The 17,790-nt window shown below is 40.9% G+C and overlaps 1 protein-coding gene across 2 annotated transcripts in view; it reads left to right on the top strand.

The window, feature by feature from the left end:
* LOC126251701 (coiled-coil domain-containing protein 22 homolog) overlaps positions 1 to 17,790 on the top strand; it is a 214,890-nt gene that overhangs the window by 113,416 nt on the left and 83,684 nt on the right. The gene's annotated exons all lie outside the window — the stretch shown is intronic.

The raw sequence follows: 17,790 nt of genomic DNA on the forward strand, positions 1-17,790 counted from the left end.
ACACACAGTGGAAATTCTCTACAGGGTAACTACCTAACTACTGTTTTACAGAAACATCGTTCATCTGATTGCGAGTAAGAGATGGAACAACTTGTTACACCACAGATCCTTGCACTAAGATGAATGATGTGTAAAATGACTTACTTAAATAATTACAAACTTTTTTATAATCTCCAACTTTTGATAAATTCTTTTTGTTACTAAAATTAGTGTCTTGTAAGACTGAATTCAGTGTTATTTCTACACACAGCAGAGTCTATTATGATCTTACATCTTAAGTCAATCATTTTAAGTTTGTGATTACTAGGTTTAACAACAGTCCCATTTACCTTCTAATTATGTTATTAGCACTTATGTTTCTTCAGTTAAAGGATAGAGTTTTTACTAAGTTCGTTTCTCTATCCTGTCTCATTTTCATAAACTACCAGACCCATGCAACTACTTTGTAATTACATTGTTAGATTTTCGTAAATGAAGAAGATCCATAAAAGATTCGTTCTATTTAGCCTGGCTCAGCATTTATTTCATTACTCTTGCACAAAGATAATCAACTGCATGCTGTTCTCAAATCATTGTAAATAACAAGACCAGGTTTTCAAATTTATTGAGATAGACAGTGTTTAAGTCTTTATTTACCACACAGAGTTACATGCTGGTACTTCACCTACACTACTTTCCATGATGTGATATCTTGGATTTACTGTAAGTCATGTTGTTGTTGTTGTTGTTGTGGTCTTCAGTCCTGAGACTGGTTTGATGCAGCTCTCCATGCTACTCTATCCTGTGCAAGCTTCTTCATCTCCCAGTACCTACTGCAACCTACATCCTTCTGAATCTGCTTAGTGTATTCATCTCTTGGTCTCCCTCTACGATTTTTACCCTCCACGCTGCCCTCCAACGCTAAATTTGTGATCCCTTGATGCCTCAAAACATGTCCTACCAACCGATCCCTTCTTCTAGTCAAGTTGTGCCACAAACTTCTCTTCTCCCCAATCCTATTCCATACCTCCTCATTAGTTACATGATATACCCACCTTATCTTCAAAATTCTTCTGTAGCACAACATTTCGAAAGCTTCTATTCTCTTCTTGTCCAAACTGGTTATCATCCATGTTTCACTTCCATACATTGGCTACACTCCATACAAATACTTTCAGAAACGACTTCCTGACACTTAAATCTATACTAGATGTTAACAAATTTCTCTTCTTCAGAAACGCTTTCCTTGCCATTGCCAGTCTACATTTTATATCCTCTCAACTTCGACCATCATCAGTTATTTTGCTCCCCAAATAGCAAAACTCCTTTACTACTTTCAGTGTCTCATTTCCTAATCTAATTCCCTCCACATCACCCGACTTAATTCGACTACATTCCATTATCCTCGTTTTGCTGTTGTTGATGTTCATCTTACATTCTCCTTTCAAGACACTGTCCATTCCGTTCAACTGCTCTTCCAATTCCTTTGCTGTCTCTGACAGAATTACAATGTCATCGGCGAACCTCAAAGTTTTTATTTCTTCTCCGTGGATTTTAATACCTACCCCGAATTTTTCTTTTGTTTCCTTTACTGCCTGCTCAATATACAGATTGAATAACATTGGGGAGAGGCTACAACCCTGTCTCACTCCCTTCCCAACCACTACTTCCCTTTCATGTCCCTCGACTCTTGTAACTGCCATTAGGTTTCTGTACAAATTGTTAAAAGCCTTTTGCTCCCTGTATTTTACCCCTGCCATCTTCAGAATTTGAAAGAGAGTATTCCAGTCAACATTGTCAAAAGCTTTAACTAAGTTTACAAATGCTAGAAACATAGGTTTGCCTTTTCTTAATCTTTCTTCTAAGATAAGTCGTAAGGTTAGTATTGCCTCACGTGTTCCAATGTTTCTACGGAATCCAAACTGATCTTCCCCGAGGTCGGCTTCTACCAGTTTTTCCATTCATCTGTAAAGAATTCGCGTTAGTATTTTGCAGCCGTGCCTTATTAAACTGATAGTTCGGTAATTTTCACATCTGTCAACACCTGCTTTCTTTGGGATTGGAATTATTATTTTCTTCTTGAAGTCAGAGGATATTTCGCTTGTCTCATACATCTTGCTCACCAGATGGTAGGGTTTTGTCAGGAATGGCTCTCCCAAGGCTGTCAGTTGTTCTAATGGTATGTTGTCTACTCCCGGGGCCTTGTTTCGACTCAGGTCTTTCAGTGCTCTGTCAAACTCTTCACGCAGTATCTTATCTCCCATTTCATCTTCATCTACATCCTCTTCCATTTCCATAATATTGTCCTCAAGCACATCGCCCTTGTATAAACCCTCTATATACTCCTTCCACCTTTCTGCCTTCCCTTCTTTGCATAGAACTGGGTTTCCATCTGAGCTCTTGATATTCATACAAGTGGTTCTCTTCTCTCCAAAGGTCTCTTTAATTTTCCTGTAGGCAGTATCTATCTTACCCCTAGTGAGACAAGCCTCTACATCCTTACATTTGTCCTCTAGCCATCCCTGCTTAGCCATTTTGCACTTCCTGTCGATCTCATTTTTGAGACGTTTGTATTCCTTTTTGCCTGCTTCATTTACTGCATTTTTATATTTTCTCCTTTCATCAATTAAATTCAATATTTCCTCTGTTACCCAAGGATTTCTACCAGCCCTCGTCTTTTTACCTACTTGATCCTCTGCTGCCTTCACTACTTCATCCCTCAGAGCTACCCATTCTTCTTCTACTGTATTTCTTTCCCCCATTCCTGTCAGTTGTTCCCTTATGCTCTCCCTGAAACTCTGTACAACCTCTGGTTTAGTCAGTTTATCCATGTCCCATCTCCATAAATTCCCACCTTTTTGCAATTTCTTCAGTTTTAATCTACAGTTCATAACCAATAGATTGTTGTCAGAGTCCACATCTGCCCCTGGAAATGTCTTACAATTTAAAACCTGGTTCCTAAATCTCTGTCTTACCATTATATAATCTATCTGATACCTTTTAGTATCTCCAGGCTTCTTCCCTGTATACAACGTTCTTTCATGATTCTTAAGCTATGTGTTAGCTATGATTAATTTATGCTCTGTGCAAAATTCTACAAGGCGGCTTCCTCTTTCATTTCTTCCCCCCAATCCATATTCACCTACTATGTTTCCTTCTCTCCCTTTTCCTACTGACGAATTCCAGTCACCCATGACTATTAAATTTTCGTCTCCCTTCACTACCTGAATAATTTCTTTTATCTCGTCATACATTTCATCAATTTCTTCATCATCTGCAGAGCTAGTTGGCATATAAATTTGTACTACTGTAGTGGGCATGGGCTTTGTGTCTATCTTGGTCACAATAATACGTTCACTATGCTGTTTGTAGTAGCTAACCCGCACTCCTATTTTTTTATTCATGTAAGCATGTCATGTAAGCAAGTGAAAATTTAAAGGAATTTTCATTGCTTAGGGAAGTCCATTTGCTTTTGACTGCTCCCAGGTTCCTACCTTTGTAAGAACCGCACTCACACCTTATCCTACGGGCAGATTATGTGTACTTATATTATTGTCTTTGTGATGCAAATGTCCCCTTTTTTTACCCCTGTACATAAAAGAAACAGCACAGGTCATTCCTTCTATGGAGTCACATACCCTGCACATAGACCATTCCTCTTTCAGGTCTGCGTACCCTTTACTCTCCAGTATGTTGCTAATATTTTACTGGTTGTTACTTCTGTGGATTCAACAAATGAAAGATTACACATACCTTCTCTGGTTTCAACTATCATTTTGCTCTGTCATACCTAAATAACATTGAGTCCACCCTATCTTAAAAATTTGGCACTGTATGCACATTTTATGAACCTCATTTCTATTATTTTCAATGACAAAGTTTCTCCATATTCCAGTGACTTTACCAGGCTATTTCAAATGGACATTTCCCGACTCCTTCATAACATTTTTATCCACGTTGTCAAAGGCTATTCACCACTGGTTTATTTATTGTTACTAGAGTATTATATTTATATTTTTGGATCATTGAAGCAGTCATGTTACACTTGGATGGAGCCTAGGTGAGCAAATGCTAGCTACAAGAAAGAGTGGAACTTAGTCATTTTCATGCTCTTTTACATTGAAACCCCATATATTTGTAATACAGTAGCTTCTCACTTTCTGCTGAGAATACTTTTACGTTTGCTGTTAATCTCTGTTTTATCTTTTCTTTATTATTACAATATATATGAAACCTTTACGTCATAGCTCTTCAATTTTCCGTTTTACATTGAAAGACATATTCATAATTATTTGTTTTTTATTATAGTCACACATCCCTTCATACCACTAGTAGATTATAATGAGAGATCATTAAAGTTAACAAGTCGTTGGCTCTCTCCTATCCTACATAATGTGAATACCATTTATCATGACCTCGGCAAAGCAGTTAGTGTTCTGTGCTATTTCATTTTCACGTGTTTGTTAGTACATAACCTTCTATTTTAAGGCTAACGTTAGCACTTGTCCCACCCTTTACCCATGTACAATTGATGTCACTAACATTCATATTTCACCATAATATAAATGATTTCCTTGTTTACTGAGTGTCATAAAAAAATTGTCTGTGTGAACTGTCTGTATATACTTGGTGCTTTAAAGTATTAGATCTTTGTCACTTGTATTTCTGTACTTCCTTGCTGACAGTGCATACTTGACATGTCAGATTATCTAACCTTCCCTATAAAGGATGTATGAAACCCAACTATTTTTCATAATAGGGAAAGAAAGGTAGAAAATACCGTAAACAAAATATACAAAGGCACAGTTGTTTAACTCAAAGTTCATAATTGTTATTGAAAAGTGGATATTCTTTATGCATGAATAACATGCCTTCCCCGTTACTTTCATTCTACAAGATAATACAGCAAGAGAGATGTAAATTATAGACAGTGGAATAGTTGGACAGGAAGAAATTGCTCCATGGACAACTAAATATGAAGCAATGAAGCAATTAATTTGGAGCCTGGTGGTTATCAATCTACCTAATCTGCAAAGTTGGCATATTCTCCTGAAGGTTTAAATTTCTTTAATACATCAATGTTGTATAAAATCCGTTTTCTTGACCAGTCTCTCGATTTTGTAAATATATTGCAAGATCATGTAGCATAGATTATATTATGTACCACTAAAATACTTTCAGTTGATTACAACGCTCGTTTAATATCTGTCCTTGTTGTGGGGGTCCTACAGCTGTTGCCGTATGATACATCCCTGTTGCCAAATGCCTATCCCGCCATTCTTCCTCGTGCTCCTCCATTCCTCTTCTCTCTTCGTTTCTTAGTCACCTTTCCACTGTCTTTCTCCTCTCCTTCCAGGCCATCTGTCTTCAGCTCTTCTGCTGATATGCTCAAACCATCCTAGCTGTCTTTCTTCTGTTTTATCCATAATACTATAATGAATCTGTGTCCTTTCTTTTATTTCCATTTCTTATGTGGTCAAGACAGGAAATTCCAAAGACTCTTCTCAAGTGGTCCATTTCTAAAACTTTAAGTCTTTTTTAATTTCTTTCTGTAATTCCCAGTAATCACTCCTGTAGGTTGTTGTTGATTCCATGTTGGATTTTTATGAATGAATTCTAAACTTTAAACTCAGTTTTGAGGACCAGAGTGCAGGGTTTAATTTTTGGATAGCTGCACTCTGACCAAATTGAGGAGCAAATCTCTAAGGTCATGGAACATGTCAGTACATGAAATTACAACATAAAAGTAATAACAGATAAAAATAAAATGTTCATGAACCCAGAAAAAGTCAGGCCATAAGTTTAATTACACGCAGTCAACAGTGTAACATAAGAATCGGCGTAATTTTTCAAGGAACTCCTCAACAGAATAGAAGGAGTGCCCTATGAGGAAACTCTTCAGTTTCGATTTGCAAGTGCGTGAATTACTGCTAAGATTTTTGAGTTCTTGTGGTGGCTTATTGAAAATGGATGCAGTAGTATACTGCACACCTTTCTGCACAAGACTTAAGGAAGTCAGATCCCAAGTACTAACTGAGTGAAAGCTGCTTATTCTTGGGAATAAGCTGATATTGTTAACAAGAAACAACAGTAATGAATATATATATTTAGAGGCCAATGTCAAAATACCCAGACTAGTGGCCGACAAGAGGTTCGCAAACTTACCCCACTTATTGCCCATACCTCCCATTTCTGAGCCAAAAATATCCTTTTTGAATCAGAAGAGTTACCCCAAAATATAATACCATACAACATAAGTGAATGAAAATAAGCAAAGTAGGCTAATTTTTGTGCCAAACAATCACTTGCTTTAGATACCATTCGAATAGTAAAAATGGCAGCATTGAGTCTTTGAACAACATCCTGAATGTGGGCTTTCTGTGACAGTTTACTGTCTATCTGAACACCTAGAAATTTGAACTATTCAGTTTCACTAATTATATGTGCACTCTGTGAAATTAAAATGTTGGGTTTTGTTGAATTATGTGTTAGAAACTGTAAGAACTGAGTCTTACGGTGATTTAGCATTAGTGTATTTTCTACAAGCCTTGAACTTAGATCATGAACTGCACTATTTGAAACCTAACCAATGTTGCACACAACATCCGTTACTAAACAAACTAGTGTCATCAGTAAACAGAAATATTTTAGTGTTACCCGTAATACTAGAGGACATACCATTTATATAAATAAGGAACAGGAGTGGCCCCAACACTGATCCCTGGGGCAACCCCCCATGTGACCGTACCCCACTCAGACCCATCACAGCCATTCTCAATACGTGAATAATGACCTTTTGCTGTCTGTTGTTAAAGTAAGAGGTGAACCAGTTGTGAGCTAATCCCTGTATTCCATAATGGTTCAACTTCTCGAGCAATGTCTTGTTATAAACACAAATGCCTTAGTTAAATCAAAAAATATGCCTAGCGTTCAAAACCTTTTGTTTAACTCATTCAGTACCTCATAGAGAAAAGAGAATATAGCATTTTCAGTTGTTAAAAGACTTCTAAAGGTGAACTGAACATTGATAGCAATTTATGTGATACAAAATGATGAATTATCCCTACATACACATTCTTTTAAATAACTTTAGCAAACACTGATGGCATAGATATAGGTCTAAAATTGTCTACATAATCGATTTCTCCCTTTTTATGAAGTGGCTTTTCTGCTAAGTACTTTAATTATTCAGGAAACTGACCATTCCTAAAAGAAAAATTACAAATATGGCTAAATACAGGACTAACATGTGCAGCACAATACTTTAATATTCTGCAAGGCAGTCCATCATATCCATGAGAGTCCTTAGTCTTCAGTAACTTAATTATTGACTCAATCTCCCCCATGTCTGTATCATAGAGCAGTACTTCAGACATCAAACCCGGAAAGGCATTTTCCAAGAGAGTTATGATTCCCTGTAGAAAGCAAATTTATATTTAATTCACCAGAAATGCTCAGAAAATGATTGTTAAATACAGTAGATGTATCTGATTTATCAGTAATAGAAATATTTTTACTACGAACTGAAAGACCTGAGTCGAAACAAGGCCTCCGGAGTAGACAACGCTCCATTAGAACTACTGACAGCCTTGGGAGACCCAGTCGTAACAAAACTCTACCATCTGGTGAGCAAGATGTATGAGACAGGCGAAGTACCCTCAGATTTCAAGAAGAATATAATAATTCCAATCCCAAAGAAAGCAGGTATTGACAGATGTGAAAATCACTGAACTATCAGTTTAATAAGTCACAGGTGCAAAATACTAACGCGAATTCTTTACAGACGAATGGAAAAACTGGTAGAAGCGGACCTCGGGGAAGATCAATTGGATTCCGTAGAAATATTGGCAATACTGACCCTACGACTTATCTTAGAAGAAAGATTAAGGAAAGGCAAACCTACGTTTCTAGCATTTGTGGACTTAGAGAAAGCTTTTGACAATGTTGATTGGAATACTCTCTTTCAAATTCTGAAGGTGGCAGGGGTAAAATACAGGGAGCGAAAGGCTATTTACAATTTGTACAGAAAGCAGATGGCAGTCATACGAGTCGAGGGATATGAAAGGGAAGCAGTGGTTGGGAAGGGAGTGAGACGGGGTTGTAGTATATCCCCGATGTTATTCAATCTGTATATTGAGCAAGCAATAAAGGAAACAAAAGAAAAGTTCGGAGTAGGTATTAAAATCCATGGAGAAGAAAGAAAAAATTTGAGGTTCGCCGACGACATTGTAATTCTGTCAAAGACAGCAAAAGACTTGGAAGAGCAGTTGAACGGAATGGACAATGTCTTGTAAGGAGGGTATAAGATGAACATCAACAAAAGCAAACCGAGGATAATGGAATGTAGGGAGCAAAATGACTGATGATGGTCGAAGTAGAGAGGATATAAAATGTAGAGTGGCAATGGCAAGGAAAGTGTTTCTGAAGAAGAGAAATTTGTTAACATCGAGTATAGATTTAAATGTCAGGAAGTCGTTTCTGAAAGTATTTGTATGGAGTGTAGCCATGTATGGAAGTGAAACGTGGACGATAAATAGTTTAGACAAGAAGAGAATAGAAGCTTTCGAAACGTGGTGCTACAGAAGAATGCTGAAGATTAGATGGGTAGATCACATAACTAATGAGGAGGTATTGAGTAGAATTGGGGAGAAGAGGAACTTGTGGCACAACGTGACTAGAAGAAGGGATCGGTTGGTAGGACATGTTCTGAGACATCGAGGGATCACCAATTTAGTATTGGAGGGCAGCGTGGAGGGTAGAAATCGTAGAGGGTGACCAAGAGATGAATACACTAAGCAGATTCAGAAGGATGTAGGCTGCAGTAGGTACTGGGAGATGAAGAAGTTTGCACAGGATAGAGTAGCATGGAAAGCTGCATCAAACCAGTCTCAGGACTGAAGACCACAACAACAACTGACTTCATATCGTCGGCCTTGTGCTGCTGACCAGACACTTTTTTCACAACTGACCATATGGTTTTAATTTTAGCCTGTGAGTTAGTTATTCTATTTAAGTACAGATACTCTTTGCCTTCCTAATAACATTTTTAAGCACCTTACAGTACTGTTTGTAATGGGCTACTGTAGCTTGATTGTGACTACTTCTAACATTTTGGTATAATTACCGCTTTGTTCTACATGATATGCTTATCCCACTAGTCAACCACCCAGGCTGCCTTTTACAGCTAGTACCACATTCAGAACATTCCAGTGGAAAGCAACTCTGAAAGAGCATGAGAAATGGGTTAAGGAAAACATTATATTTGTCATCTATGTTATTGGCACTACAAACATCGTGCCACTCCTGTTCCTTGATGAGTTTTAAAAAAACTCTCTATTGCTGTTGGATTAACTTTCCTACATAGTTTGCAATTATATGTGACATTTGTTTCAGTACAAAAGCCTTTCAGTGTTAAAAGTTGTGCATCATGGTCTGAAGGCCATTCATCCTTTTCCTCTAACAGAATGCCCATCTAGTAATGGAGAATGGATAAAAATATTGTCTATGTCTGTTCTACTATTCCCATGCACCCTGTTTTGAAAAAACACAGCCTGCATCACATCATAAGAATTTAGATCTACCAACATCCTTTTTCTTGCACAATCATATACAAAATTAATATTGAAGTCACCACATATAATTAATTTCTGGTACTTCCTATAAAGGGAAACAAGAACCCTCTCTAGCTTGAGTAGAAATGCTCTGAAGTAGAGGACCTATAAACAACAAAAATTAGAAGTTTAGTTTCACTAAATTCAACTGCCCCTGCGCAACAATCAAATATCTGTTCAGTGCAGTGCAGAGATACATCTGTGGACTCAAATGGCATACTGTTTTTTTTACGTACATGGCCACTGTCCCACCCCGCAAGGGACTCCTTGAAAAACAGCCAGCTAATCTGTATCCTGGTAAAGAAATCCTCTGTATTGTCAAATTGTTTAAGTGGTGCTCCGATATACCAATAATTTCACAGTCAACATCTATAAGCAGTTCACTAACATTCTTTCTTAATACCTATTATCTTCCCTCACATGATGGGATATTACCCACAAAAATAAAAATAATTTTGAAAGCCCACATTTTATACTGTTCCAACAACTTCCTGAGCATGTAAGATATATCTTCTTCATCATTTGCTGCAGTGACCAGATCGTCAGCACAGAAAAGTGTATACAAACACTGGTTACGTACTAAAATCCCCATGCCCAAGAACTTTCTGCACCGTGGATTCAGTGCCTTCCATGCACATACATCTTAAAGAGGGTGTGAAACAGGCAACATCCTTGCTTCAGTCCTTTAGTTATTCTGAAGGCAACTCTAGAAATTTATTACTCTATTTTAATGAGACATTCTGCTGACTTGTAGAGGTTTATGATGCTTCTTACATTAAGTTTTGGCAGTGCCCCTGACCACAGCATCTTGAACAATACCTTTAGTGACATTGTGTCATATGTTTTCTCAAGGTTTATGAAAACCAAATGACTGCTTAGGTTCCTTTTCAATCTCTCCTTGATGATCTGTCTTAGGGTAAAGTTGTTACCTACACATGATCTTCCTCTTCTAATTCTAATACTCAATTTCACTACAGTAACTATCATATTTTTCACGTATTAACACCTAAGTGTCTGCGAAATATTTTGAACATTAAGATTATGGTCTGTTGTTGAACCATCTATTATATTTAACATTGGACTTTCTCTTCAGCAGACGAAAGCAAATGAACACCTTATAACATTAATTATGATACATAAATATGTAAACTTTCTCTAAGAAATTCTGTTAGTTTACAGACCAATAAACGAAGAAGAAAATTACGCCAAACTTCATCTCAGAAAAGCAATAAAGTAAATAAAATCATATAACTGAAATAAATAAGTCAATTTTCCAGGTCTGTGACTGGTAATGTGAGTCACGCCTCATCTGTAATGATATTTTGATGCCCTCTAAATTAACTATTCTAGCCTCCTCCCAGATCTGGAGAGAGAATGCATCCAAAATATTTCTCATTGACCTTTCCCACAATTCTCCTCAGAACGTACCGTGCATATACATAACAGAGAACACCTGATGCAGCACATAATTCGCTGATGATAAACTTTCCTCTTTCAATCAGTGATAAACAAGAAGACAGCTTACTTAGCATGTAATTATAATGTAATTTTTCTGTCGTGTAAGCCGTAAAGTACACACAATTATCATCCTCAGTCTTAAAACACAAACACACAATAATGCCACTCACACGATCATCAGATACTCTATTTTAAAAGTTCAGATCATCAGTATCGTATTCTTTATATCTGAAATATTTTTCAAAGATAGGTTTCCTCTCGATCATAGTTACTTTTATGTTCCTTTTATCATTTTGCATGATAAATTGTAATGATGTGAAACAAGTCATCTTACATTCACATCACACATTAATTTGTAAGAAAGGCTACATGCTGAATTGTAAGTTTTTTATTTTTTTTAAATCTTGTGAATCAGTTCACTAAGATACACAAATGGTATTTGGAATTCCAGTCCACCTATTCCTGTTGTAAGTGTTGAAGATTAAAATTAATTTTAGTCATCGTTCTGCTCGACCTTTGGGTAACATTTCCTTAAATTGCATCAGAAATGTCACGGGATGTGTAGGGTCATCTGGTTTGAAATTTATAAATTCCTTCTGGTGTACTACAGTATCGTCCAAAGAATTGGTGATTGTGCTAGTAAACTCAACATTCTGTTGTAGCCCCCCCCCCCCCCTCCCCGGAGTCTTGCCACTCTTTGGCAGGTTTTTGCTTGGTTATCACGGGGCCCCAGCCTTTGCAACATCTTCTCCCTTCTGTGCTGCATGTCTATCCTCATTAATATTCTTTTTCCCCGCCCTCGGGGAACATGTCTGGAGAGTTATTGGGAATGTTCCACATTGTCTGTCATTGACATAAGAACAGTATCACCACTGTTTTTCGTTCCCTTTTCCATTCTTTGTTTCCCTTCTCCTCTTGTTCCTCCACTTCGGCATTTGATGTTCCTCTTTTTCTTCGTCCTCCCTGTGTGCTCCTGAAGGCCGGTCCATGCCTGTAACAGGTGATTAGGTAGTGCATAATTCCGAGCCGTGGGTCATACCCCTGGTGCAGGCCAGGCCGAGGGAGGGGTGATTGTAGGTAATGCGTAATTCCCAGACCCGGGTCATAACCCCTGGTACAGGCCAGGCCCAGGGAGGGGTGATTGTCTGAGCTTCTACCTTCCCAAATTGCTGATTGGTCCCTATGTCTGTCGGGAGTTGTGACCTGAGGTGTGAACAATCACCTAAGGTGGGTGCACCCCCTTGTGAAGGGGGCCACCAGTTGGAAGGAGCACGCCATCGGAGACACTGGCAATCGTGGGGGGATTTTCTCGCAGTGAGCCAATCATCTTCACAAGCAACATCTACGAAACATTAATGCAATGAAGCTAACAATTCAGAGACCCTTCCAGCTGCACAACGGTTCCTCGTGATCTCACGTACTGAAGATGGTCAGTCCTTTGTAACGGTAAATCCATTTATTACTCAGAAACATGTTGATGCCATTGCCGGTTCTGTGAAATCCTGCTCTCGTTTACAGAATTGCACTTTGCTCTTGGAGACTACTTCTAATTCTCAAGCACAACTACTGTCTGCTGCCTCGCTTCTCCATGGCTACCCTGTTCGTGTCAAGGCCCATAGAACTTTGCATTCTTCCCGTGGTGTTTTTTACACTAGGCTGCTCCATGGTCTGACCAAGGCCAAAATCCAATCTTCCCTTTCTGATCAGAGTGTCATTGCCATCCATCGGGTGATTAACAAGGTAGATTCCTCCTTAGTGCCCACCCACACTCTTTTCCTTACCTTTGATAGAGTTGTGCTTCCATCCGAGATCAAAGCAGGCTATGAAATTATCACAGTCCGACCGTACATTCCGAACCCAAAGCACTGCTATCAGTGTCATCATTTCAGCCACACTAAAACATCTTATCGACACCCAGCCAAATGTGTAACCTGCGCTAGGGATGTGCATGAGGATGTCGTCCGCCTCCTTCTCCCCGCTTTATCAACTACAGCGGCAGCCATGCTGCCCCCCGTCGGGATTTTCCCACCTATCTCAATGAGCAGGCTGTCCAGGAGATCTGCATAAAGGAAAAAGTGCCTCACCCAGTTACTTGCAAGTTATTGGCTAGTCGCAAACCCTGTGTTCTCCCGTCTGACACTTATACTTCTCTTCTTGTTACCTCTTGCTCCAAGAACGACATGGCCACGCAAATATGCAGCGTCAAATTCAGCTCTGAGGTTATGAAATCGCCCAGTGTCAATATAGCATTGTTATCCCCCTGTCCATCTGTGCAACAAGCCATCAAACTCTCGCCTCAAGGAGCAAAGCCAAGCCATCAAACTCTCGCCTCAAAGGGCAAAGCCACCAGCTACACAACCGGTAGGCCAAAAAGCACAGAATAGTACTCCTGTGAAGACTTCCTACATCACTCCAGTCAAACTACACCTGAGTCTTCCTCTGCTAACCGGAAAGGCTTGAAGAAGTCCAACAAAGGCAAACGGTCTTCTCCTTTGCTGTCTCGAAGATCCTCTCCGATGGTGTTGCCACATGATACCTTAGCCCGGCGAGCCTCTATGACGCCAGTGCACACCACCAACCATTTTACTGCTTTGGACTCCACAGACCGACAGCACAAGCGTGCCAGTGCTTCTGTAGATTTCGTGGAGCAGGAGCCTCCTGTTTCTGTGCCCTGTAGCAGCGAGTCTTCGGCTGTCACTCGGCAGCAGCTGAGGTGACACCCCTTCATTTCTTCTTCATCACAACTCTCCTCCAATGGACCGTTCGCGGCCTTCTGCCCCACAAAGAGGGTTTATGGCTGCTTTTAGCACCGCAGCATCCCCTTGTACTCTGCCTTCAGAAAATAAAATTGCTTCCTTACGACTGCTTTGAGCTTTCACATTTCTTCCCGGTTCGTTTTGACCTTCCCCCTGAGGTCAGCATCCCATCTCATGGGGGCTTCTTGCTGCTCATACAGGATGACCTTAGTCAACCCATCTCCCTGACTACCTGTCTTCAAGCTGTTGCTGTTCACCTTTTCCTTCCTCACCTGACTTTCTCCCTCTGTACCATTTACGTACCTCCATTCTTCGATGCCACCAGGGCAGACTTCCTTCAGCTTACTGGGCAGCTACCTCCCCCATTTCTGCTACTCGGTGACTTTAATGCACGTCATCCCCTTTGGGGTTCTCGCAGAAGGTGTTCAAGAGGTGTCCTCTTGGCTGATCATTTTAATCAACTCAACCTCTTCTGCCTTAACACTGGAGCACCCACTTTCCTTTCTGACTCCTCACACACCTATTCCCATTTGGACCTATCCTTCTGCACTGCCCAGGTCTCCCATCGTCTTGAGTGGTCTGTTCTTTCTGACACCTACTCGAGTGACCTTTTCCCATGTGCTATCCATTTTCTGATTCCTACCCCACCTGTGTGCGCATCCAAATGACAGCTTACTGAGGCTGACTGGCGGCTTTACTCCTCCCTGGTGACCTTTGATGAACAAGATTTACCCAGTTGTGATGACCAGGTGAAAGATCTCACAGATGTTATTCTTACCTCTGCAGAATGTTCCATTCCCTCCACTTCTCTTTACCACGCCGTGTCCCAGTCCCTCAGTGGACTGAGGCATGGCACGACGCAATTCGCCTGCGGAGATGTGCTCTCCGCATTTTTAACCATCATCATTCAATGGCAAACTGCATTCATTATGAACAGATGCATGCAAAGTGTTGTTGTGTTCATCAGGATAGCAAAAAAGCCAGCTGGATTTCATTCACTAATTCTTTTAACAGTTCCACCCCTTCCTCTGTTGTGTGGGCCAACCTCCGACGGCCATCTGGGGCCAAGACCCATTCACCAATTTCCGGACTGACAGTAGCAGACAGTGTCATCGTATTATCAACCTGCCTTCCTCCATCGGAAACGAGTGGAGGAGGTTCGGGCAATACCCTTCTCTTCTTAGAATCATGAGTGCTACAATTCCATCTTTACAGTTAGGAAGCTAGATCATACTCTGTTCATCCCAATCCTCTGCTCCAGGGCCAGATGCTATCCACATTCAGATATTGCAGCTCCTTTCTCTTGCGGGCAAACATTTTCTGCTTAATACATACAACTGCATCTTGGCAAAGGGCACATTTCCCGGATGTTGGCATGAAGCCACCGTTATACCCATACCTAAGCAATGTAAGGCCAAAAACCTTCTTTCCAGCTACCATCCCATCTCTCTTACCAGCTGTGTTCGCAAGGTGATGGAATGTATGATTCATGTTCAGCTGGTATGATGGCTCGAGTCATTTACTAATGACTGCACAGTGAGGATTTTGAGCTCACCGTTCTGCAGTTGACCATCTTGTAACTTTGTCCACCCATGTCATGAATGGTTTTCTGTGGAAATCCCAGACTGTGGCAGTGTTTTTTGATTTGGAGAACCTGCTGGAGAACTGGTATCGTCCTCCTCTTTACACATGGGGCTTCCATGGCTGCCTGCCCTTTTTCTTTCAGGAAGTTTTAAAAGACCAAGTTTTCATGGTGCGTGTGGGTTCCATCTTGTTGGACTCCTTTATCCAGGAAACCGGTGTGCCTCAGGGTTCTGTCCTGAGCGTCATCCTCTTTGCTATTGCCATTAACCCTATAATGACCTGTCTCCCGCCAGGCATCTCAGGCTCCCTTTTTGTTGACGATTTTGCCATCTGTTGCAGTTGTCCATGGACCTGTCTGACTGAGCGTCGTTATCAGCGATGTCTCAATCGTCTTTATTCATGGAACATCGACAATGGCTTTCATTTTTCCACTAACAAAACTGTCTCGGGGTGTATACGACCTGGAACAACCGGGAGATCCGGGAAAAACACGGGAATTTTTTCATCTGGGAGAAAACCGTGAAAAACCCGAGATATTTTTAGAATTCCGGGAATTTTTCATTGTTTTAGTTTTCAGTTAAATTTTTGTAATTTTGACTGGTAAGAACCGATACTCTATCAAAGGATGTTACTGTACCCCGTTACTTCAGAATAATACTACAGCAATAAAACGTAAACGAGAGAAAAAAACGAAAATAGTTTAAATTGCAAAGGAAATGCGCCATATACAATAACGACGCACAATGCTCATGCAAGCGTCTGCCAATTGGAAATGTGTCAAAGGCTTTAGGAAGACTTCATAACAACAAATTGCCTCGAATGAGCATGAAGTCGCAACTGTTTCCATTCGATTTGTTTTAGCAGCTACGCGTATGCGCAGTTGATTCATGTTTGAGTAGTAGATTCTCCCGCTTCTGGCTACAGGAATGTGGCTGTTGGCTGTGCAAGCAGTCACAGCAAGCAGCTAGATGCTACCGGGAAAAGGGGGCGCCAAATTCATATTCTTGAGGAAAAAAACTTGTTTCACAAAGCGCCTAGCATCCAGCGCACGTTTGTCTATCGATTATTCATATGACTAAAAACAAAGATGATGTGACTTACCGAACGAAAGCGCTGGCAGGTCGATAGACACACAAACAAACACAAACACAACACACAAAATTCATGCTTTCGCAACAAACTGTTGCCTCATCAGGAAAGAGGGAAGGAGAGGGAAAGACGAAAGGATGGGGGTTTTAAGGGAGAGGGTAAGGAGTCATTCCAATCCCGGGAGCGGAAAGACTTACCTTAGGGGGAAAAAAGGACGGGTATACACTCGCGCGCGCGCACACACACACATCCATCCACACATATACAGACACAAGCAGACATCTCACAAGCAGACATATTTGAAGACAAAGAGTTTGGGCAGAGATGTCAGTCGAGGCAGAAGTGAAGAGGCAAAGATGATGTTGAATGACAGGTGAGGTATGAGTGGCGGCAACTTCAAATTAGCGGAGATTGAGGCCTGGTGGGTAACGGGAAGAGAGGATATATTGAAGAGCAAGTTCCCATCTCCGGAGTTCGGATAGGTTGGTTGGTTCAAATGGCTCTGAGCACTATGGGACTCAACTGCTGAGGTTATTAGTCCCCTAGAACTTAGAACTAGTTAAACCTAACTAACCTAAGGACATCACGAACATCCATGCCCGAGGCAGGATTCGAACCTGCGACCGTAGCGGTCTTGCGGTTCCAGACTGCAGCGCCTTTAACCGCACGGCCACTTCGGCCGGGATAGGTTGGTGTTGGTGGGAAGTATCCAGATAACCCGGACGGTGTAACACTGTGCCAAGATGTGCTGGCTGTGCACCAAGGCATGTTTAGCCACAGGGTGATCCTCATTACCAACAAACACTGTCTGCCTGTGTCCATTCATGCGAATGGACAGTTTGTTGCTGGTCATTCCCACATAGAATGCATCACAGTGTAGGCAGGTCAGTGGGTAAATCACGTGGGTGCTTTCACATGTGGCTCTGCCTTTGATCGTGTACACCTTCCGGGTTACAGGACTGGAGTAGGTGGTGGTGGGAGGGTGCATGGGACAGGTTTTACACCGGGGGCGGTTACAAGGATAGGAGCCAGAGGGTAGGGAAGGTGGTTTGGGGATTTCATAGGGATGAACTAACAGGTTACGAAGGTTAGGTGGATGGCGGAAAGACACTCTTGGTGGAGTGGGGAGGATTTCATGAAGGATGGATCTCATTTCAGGGCAGGATTTGAGGAAGTCGTATCCCTGCTGGAGAGCCACATTCAAAGGGAACAGCCATGGGTACCAGGATGGCCCCCTCGTACGCCAACCTATTCATGGGTCGCTTAGAGGAAGCCTTCTTGGTTACCCAGGCCTGCCAACCCAAAGTTTGGTA

The sequence above is a fragment of the Schistocerca nitens genome, chromosome 4 (genome assembly GCF_023898315.1).
Source record: "Schistocerca nitens isolate TAMUIC-IGC-003100 chromosome 4, iqSchNite1.1, whole genome shotgun sequence".
Classification (NCBI taxonomy): Eukaryota; Metazoa; Arthropoda; class Insecta; order Orthoptera; family Acrididae; genus Schistocerca; species Schistocerca nitens.